Here is a 7,953-nt window from a genome sequence, read left to right as displayed (position 1 = left end):
AAACTATTCCACATTTCCTTAAGTGTGTGCCAAATTCGTGACTCAAATATTCCCCTCCACGATCTGATCGTAAGAATTTTATTTTCCTGTCACGTTGATTCTCAACCTCACTCTGAAATTCCTTGAACTTTTCAAAGGTCTCAGACTTGTGTTTCATTAGGTAGACATACCCATATCTACTCAAGTCATCAGTGAGAGTGAGAACATAACGATAGCCACCGCGAGCCTCAACACTCATTGGACCGCACACATCAGTATGTATGATTTCCAATAAGTTGGTTGCTCGCTCCATTGTTCCGGAGAACGGAGTCTTGGTCATCTTACCCATGAGGCATGGTTCGCACGTGTCAAATGATTCGTAATCAAGAGACTCTAAAAGTCCATCAGCATGGAGCTTCTTCATGCGCTTGACACCAATGTGACCAAGACGGCAGTGCCACAAGTATGTGGGACTATCATTATCAACCTTACATCTTTTGGTATTCACACTATGAATATGTGTAACACTACGTTTGAGATTCATTAAGAATAAACCATTAACCAGCGGGGCATGACCATAAAACATATCTCTCATATAAATAGAACAACCATTATTCTCGGATTTAAATGAGTACCCATCTCGAATTAAACGAGATCCTGATACAATGTTCATGCTCAAAGCTGGCACTAAATAACAATTATTGAGGTTTAAAACTAATCCCGTAGGTAAATGTAGAGGTAGCGTGCCGACGGCGATCACATCGACCTTGGAACCATTCCCGACGCGCATCGTCACCTCGTCCTTTGCCAGTCTCTGTTTATTCCGCAGCTCCTGCTTTGAGTTACAAATATGAGCAACCGCACCGGTATCAAATACCCAGGAGCTACTACGAGTGCTGGTAAGGTACACATCAATAACATGTATATCACATATACCTTTGGTGTTGCCGGCCTTCTTGTCCGCTAAGTACTTGGGGCAGTTCCGCTTCCAGTGACCACTTCCCTTGCAATAAAAGCACTCAGTCTCAGGCTTGGGTCCATTCTTTGGCTTCTTCTCGGCAACTGGCTTACCGGGCGCGGCAACTCCCTTGCCGTACTTCTTACCCTTGCCTTTCTTGAACTTAGTGGTTTTATTCACCATCAACACTTGATGTTCCTTTTTGATCTCCACCTCCGCTGATTTCAGCATTGAATATACCTCAGGAATGGTTTTTTTCCATCCCCTGCATATTGAAGTTCATCAGAAAGCTCTTGTAGCTCGGTGGAAGCGACTGAAGGATTCTGTCAATGACCGCGTCATCCGGGAGATTAACTCCCAGCTGAGTCAAGCGGTTGTGTAACCCAGACATTTTGAGTATGTGCTCACTGACAGAACTATTTTCCTCCATCTTACAACTAAAGAACTTGTCGGAGACTTCATATCTCTCGACCCGGGCATGAGCTTGGAAAACCATTTTCAGCTCTTCGAACATCTCATATGCTCCGTGTTGCTCAAAACGCTTTTGGAGCCCCGGTTCTAAGCTGTAAAGCATGCCGCACTAAATGAGGGAGTAATCATCAGCACGCTGCTGCCAAGCGTTCATAACGTCTTGGTTCTCTGGGATGGGTGCGTCACCTAGCGGTGCTTCTAGGACATAATCTTTCTTGGCAGCTATGAGGATGATCCTCAGGTTCCGGACCCAGTCCGTATAGTTGCTGCCATCATCTTTCAGCTTGGTTTTCTCTAGGAACGCGTTGAAGTTGAGGGCAACATTAGCGTGGGCCATTTGATCTACAAGACATATTGTAAAGATTTTAGACTAAGTTCATGATAATTAAGTTCATCTAATCAGATTATTCAATGAACTCCCACTCAGATAGACATCCCTCTAGTCATCTAAGTGAAACATGATCCGAGTCAACTAGGCCGTGTCCGATCATCACGTGAGACGGACTAGTCAACATCGGTGAACATCTTCATGTTGATCGTATCTTCTATACGACTCATGCTCGACCTTTCGGTCTTCCGTGTTCCGAGGCCATGTCTGTACATGCTAGCCTCGTCAAGTCAACCTAAGTGTATTGCGTGTGTAAATCTGGCTTACACCCATTGTATTCGAACGTTAGAGTCTATCACACCCGATCATCACGTGGTGCTTCGAAACAACGAACCTTCGCAATGGTGCACAGTTAGGGGGAACACTTCCTTGAAATTATTGTGAGGGATCATCTTATTTAAGCTACCGTCGTTCTAAGCAAATAAGATGTAAAACATGATAAACATCACATGCAATCAAATAGTGACATGATATGGCCAGTATCATATTGCTCCTTTGATCTCCATCTTCGGGGCGCCATGATCATCTTCGTCACCAGCATGACACCATGATCTCCATCATCGTGTCTTCATGAAGTTGTCACGCCAACGATTACTTCTACTTCTATGGCTAACGTGTTTAGCAATAAAGTAAAGTAATTTACATGGCGTTATTCAATGACACGCAGGTCATACAAAATAAAGACAACTCCTATGGCTCCTGCCGGCTGTCATACTCATCGACATGCAAGTCGTGATTCCTATTACAAGAACATGATCAATCTCATACATCACATATATTTCATTCATCACATCCTTTTGGCCATATCACATCACAAGGCATATGCTGCAAAAACAAGTTAGACGTCCTCTAATTGTTGTTGCATGTTTTTTTTATGTGGCTTCTATAGGTTTCTAGCAAGAACGCTTCTTACCTACGTAAAACCACAACGTGATATGCCAACTTCTATTTACCCTTCATAAGGACCCTTTTCATCGAATCCGATTCGACTAAAGTGGGAGAGACAGACACCCGCTAGCCACCTTATGCAACTAGTGCATGTCAGTCGGTGGAACCTGTCTCACGTAAGCGTACGTGTAAGGTCGGTCCGGGCCGCTTCATCCCACGATGCCGCCGAAACAAGATAAGACTAGTAGTGGCAAGAAAATTGACAACATCTACGCCCACAACAAGTTTGTGTTCTACTCGTGCATAGAAACTACGCATAGACCTAGCTCATGATGCCACTGTTGGGGATCGTAGCAGAAATTTAAAATTTTCTACGCATCACCAAGATCAATCTATGGAGTTTACTAGCAACGAGAGGGAAGGAGTGCATCTACATACCCTTGTAGATCGCGAGCGGAAGCGTTCAAGAGAACGGGGTTGATGGAGTCGTACTCGTCGTGATCCAAATCACCGATGACCGAGCACCGAACGGACGGCACCTCCGCGTTCAACACACGTACGGTTGGGGAAGACGTCTCCTCCTTCTTGATCCAGCAAGGGGAGGGAGAGGTTGATGGAGATCCAGCAGCACGACGGCGTGGTGGTGGAAGCAGTGGGGATCTCAGCAGGGCTTCGCAAAGCTCAGCGAGAGGGAGAGGTGTCACGGGAGGGAGAGGGAGGCGCCAGGGGCTTGGGTGCGGCTGCCCTCCCTCCCCCCTCTTTATATAGGGCCCCTGGGGGGGGCGCCGGCCCTAGGAGATCCAATCTCCAAGGGGGGCGGCGGCCAAGGGGGTGGCTTGCCCCCCAAGCCAAGTGGGGCGCCCCCCACCCCTAGGGTTTCCAACCCTAGGCGCAGGGGGAGGCCCAAGGGGAGCGCACCAGCCCACCAGGGGCTGGTTCCCCTCCCACTTCAGCCCATGGGGCCCTCCGGGATAGGTGGCCCCACCCGGTGGACCCCCGGGACCCTTCCGGTGGTCCCGGTACAATACCGGTGACCCCCGAAACTTTCCCGGTGGCCGAAACTGGACTTCCTATATACAATTCTTCACCTCCGGACCATTCCGGAACTCCTCGTGACATCCGGGATCTCATCCGGGACTCCGAACAACTTTCGGATTTCCGCATACTAATATCTCTACAACCCTAGCGTCACCGAACCTTAAGTGTGTAGACCCTACGGGTTCGGGAGACATGCAGACATGACCGAGACGACTCTCCGGTCAATAACCAACAGCGGGATCTGGATACCCATGTTGGATCCCACATGTTCCACGATGATCTCATCGGATGAACCACGATGTCGAGCATTCAATCAATCCCGTATACAATTCCCTTTGTCAATCGGTACGTTACTTGCCCGAGATTCGATCGTCGGTATCCCAATACCTTGTTCAATCTCGTTACCGGCAAGTCACTTTACTCGTACCGTAATGCATGATCCCGTGACCAGACACTTCGTCACATTGAGCTCATTATGATGATGCATTACCGAGTGGGCCCAGAGATACCTCTCCGTCATACGGAGTGACAAATCCCAGTCTCGATTCGTGCCAACCCAACAGACACTTTCGGAGATACCCGTAGTGCACCTTTATAGCCACCCAGTTACGTTGTGACGTTTGGCACACCCAAAGCACTCCTATGGTATCCGGGAGTTGCACAATCTCATGGTCTAAGGAAATGATACTTGACATTTGGAAAAGCTTTAGCAAACGAACTACACGATCTTGTGCTATGCTTAGGATTGGGTCTTGTCCATCACATCATTCTCCTAATGATGTGATCCCGTTATCAATGACATCCAATGTCCATAGTCAGGAAACCATGACTATCTTTTGATCAACGAGCTAGTCAACTAGAGGCTCACTAGGGACATGTTGTGGTCTATGTATTCACACATGTATTACGATTTCCGGATAACACAATTATAGCATGAACAATAGACAATTATCATGAACAAGGAAATATAATAACAACCATTTTATTATTGCCTCTAGGGCATATTTCCAACATGGTCTATATACAGAACTTATTCTGGTGAACCCATGTAAAATATTAGTTGTATTTTATTGCAAAGTACATAATAAAACCAGGTTCCAAACATATGACCATGTACCATCGCTAATGTATTGTCTATTTCTTCACATTGTATTGAGGGCTAAGGATAAAGAGACGAAGTTTATAATACGGTAAGCATAGTATGACATCATTCATATCACAAAACAACTGAGAACAGACAAACAGGCAATTGTAACGTTGTGTGGGCAAGTCCAGCACGGAACTAGATTACGGGTCAAGATCAAAGGAACATCACTCCTCTCTTTTAAACCTTGTAAGGTGCAATGATACACTAAGACAATTGTGTATAAAATTGAAAAGAGTAATAGACATTGGCTGCAAACCATGCAGTTCAAGGCACAAGTCAGAGTAAGTAGTAGTTAAAAGGCATGAGGATTAAGGACTTGCAACAGCGGCTTTGACTGGTGTAGTCATGCCCTTCTTCTTGCTGGTGTGACAGTCCTTGAAGATTTCCACAGCATTTGGTTCAGGTACTTTTTGGTCCTTGCGGGCTTTCCTCTGCATTTCGAACAAGTCAATATAGATCTGATAATATGGTACAGCGAAAAGAGTGAAACAGCAGCTAATTACAAGAGCCTCGCAGTGTGCAATATAGCTATGAGATCCTGTCGTCTATTGGAATTTCACTTTCGTACGGTTGGCCTTGTTCTTTGAACATTTCACCTACAAGAAGATAGATTTGTGTGGCACATGCGTAAATAGGACTTCAACATGTGATCTGATCACATATATATAATGTACCTGATACTTCGGATCAGACCAGTGTTTAACAAGGCCCCTCCAGTCTTCATCCAATATATTTTCCACTGGAGATGTTTGGGAAAGTTCACTGTTAGCCTTGCCTTCAAAGTGAGTTTTCCTCAAGTTATACCGATACTGTCGCAGAGCAGACTTGAAAACATGGGTGCAAGCTTGTCTGGTTGCATCATCTTGGCTATCCAATTTGAACCTCATCTGTTGAAAATTATGGGAGTCTCATTATCAGCAACCTAGAAAGTATGGGACAGAGCAAGACGATACTACTAGTTTCCATACATAACCATACTTACAGATAAATGGTCGAGGAAGGTGTTGAACTGGGTTTCGTCTTTGTCATTCCTGTACTGAATCCATGTTGGGAGGATACGTACATGACACCTAACGGCAACCGCTGCCTCTGATACTAACTTGGCTGACTCTGTAGCATCACGTGGCCTTTTAAAACCTGCCTCAAAACGGATCTCCATTCTTCCTCCTCTAGATTTAGTTAACCTATCGAGCATTATCCCTGATGTTTGTTTCCTCTTGCGCCTAGGTGCTAGTCCAACAACGAACATAGGAAGTGTTAGTTTACATCAAACTGTGAGACTACATATAAAGAAGCATGCAACTATAACTTGACTCCAAGAACTACCTTCTTGCTGTTGAAGCTCACAAGGTTCATCTGATATTGCCAACTCGTCTTGTGTCAAGAGTGCTTGGGAAGTAGTGTCAGGTGGCAAGGGAGCTTGGGAACGTGCTGCTAGCTCAGTTGACGCACGAGTAAGTCGTGCAGCTGGTAGTACTGTGGTAGGTGTTGCAAGAACTAGGGCTGTCTCTGCTTGTTTGGTGGCAGCTATTTGTTTCTGTTTGGCTTTTTTTGCAACTCGTGTAGCATGGGATGCCGTGTTTGGAGAATTTTTTGCTGGACTTTGACCTTCTATTGCACCATCAGTACCAGCAGAATCTGCAGGATTCATCCGCTTCTCATTCCCTGCCATTCTGTGTTTGTTCCTCTTTCTCTGTGCCATGTTAAGTCAAGCCGACAAGAAAAACGAATAACAATTTAGTTCTTCAAAACAAATTGATGCGTGATGCAGACGAACTGAACTTTGATGTTAGACAACCACATGATAGGAGGATGTAATATGTATGAAAAACAGGACGGAAGAGATAACCAGAACTATGATGTGTAAACTAAGAAGAAGACATTTCACCAAATTAGAAGCAATGCAATGGAAGGTAGACACCATATGATAGATGCTACAAATATCGCTCTGCCAAGTTAACAGTGTCTCATCATAAATGGCGTTTAAACAAATGTGAAGCAGTACAAGAAATAAATCATATGCAAGATGCAAACAACATCACACTACCATGTTAGAGGTCTCTCGTCATTAGTGCCATTGCATATTCACAGCATTGCATATTCACAGCTTATGATGTGTAAACTAAGGAGAAGGCATTTCAACAAATTAGAAGCAAGGAAAGCTAGACACCATATGAAAGATGCAACGAATATCACTCTACCAAGTTAAAACTGTCTCTTCATAAGTGCCATTTCAACAAATTAGTAGTACAAGCTAGAAAAGAATGTGAGATGTAACCTATATCACACTCCGAAGTCAAACGTGTCTTATGATAAGTGATTGTTGCAGGTTACACAACAGTAGTAATTTGATGTAAGAACATGGTGTGATAGACAGATATTGTATGTTCTAGAAACAGGAACACGTGTCTTATTCAAGTATAATGTGTAAAGTAAGCAGATGGAATTCGACAAAATTAGAAGCAATACAAGCTAGACATCACACATAACATGCAACCACATATAACAGTGCCAAGTTAGAGGGAGCACCGGTGATGCTGCACTAGGGGAGACGTGCTCATCATAAACACAACTTTGTTGAGTGTCTATGCATGTGTTGTCTTGGAAATCATCTTGGGGGTGTGGAGGAGTAGAAACTATAGAGGCCCTCCGTTTGGAAGGAGCACCTTTATCCGCTGCCTTGCTAACTTCCTTCCGCTTTATTGATTTTGAATTGTCAAGTAAAACCGACAAGAAAAAGCAACAAAATTCTCTCTTCGGAACTCATTCATGCATGATACCGACAATCACTACTTTGATGTAAGGCAAACACATGATACCAGGATGGAATATGTACGAAAAACAGGACGGCATGGCATGTTCACAACTGTTTGTGTAAACTAAGCAGAAACCATTCCAGCAAATAATAAGCAATGCAAGCTAGACACCACATGAAAGATGCAACCAATATGACTCTGCCAAGTTAAAAGCGTCCCATCATAAATGGAATTTCAACAAATTAGAAGCAGCGCATGCTATAAATCATATGAAAGATGCAACTAATATCGCACTGCATATACTAAAGGTGTTTCGTCATGTTGATTG

Source organism: Triticum aestivum, chromosome 6D (genome assembly GCF_018294505.1).
Source record: "Triticum aestivum cultivar Chinese Spring chromosome 6D, IWGSC CS RefSeq v2.1, whole genome shotgun sequence".
Classification (NCBI taxonomy): Eukaryota; Viridiplantae; Streptophyta; class Magnoliopsida; order Poales; family Poaceae; genus Triticum; species Triticum aestivum.
The sequence above is the reverse complement of the archived record's forward strand: the minus strand, read 5'-3'. Positions refer to the sequence as shown.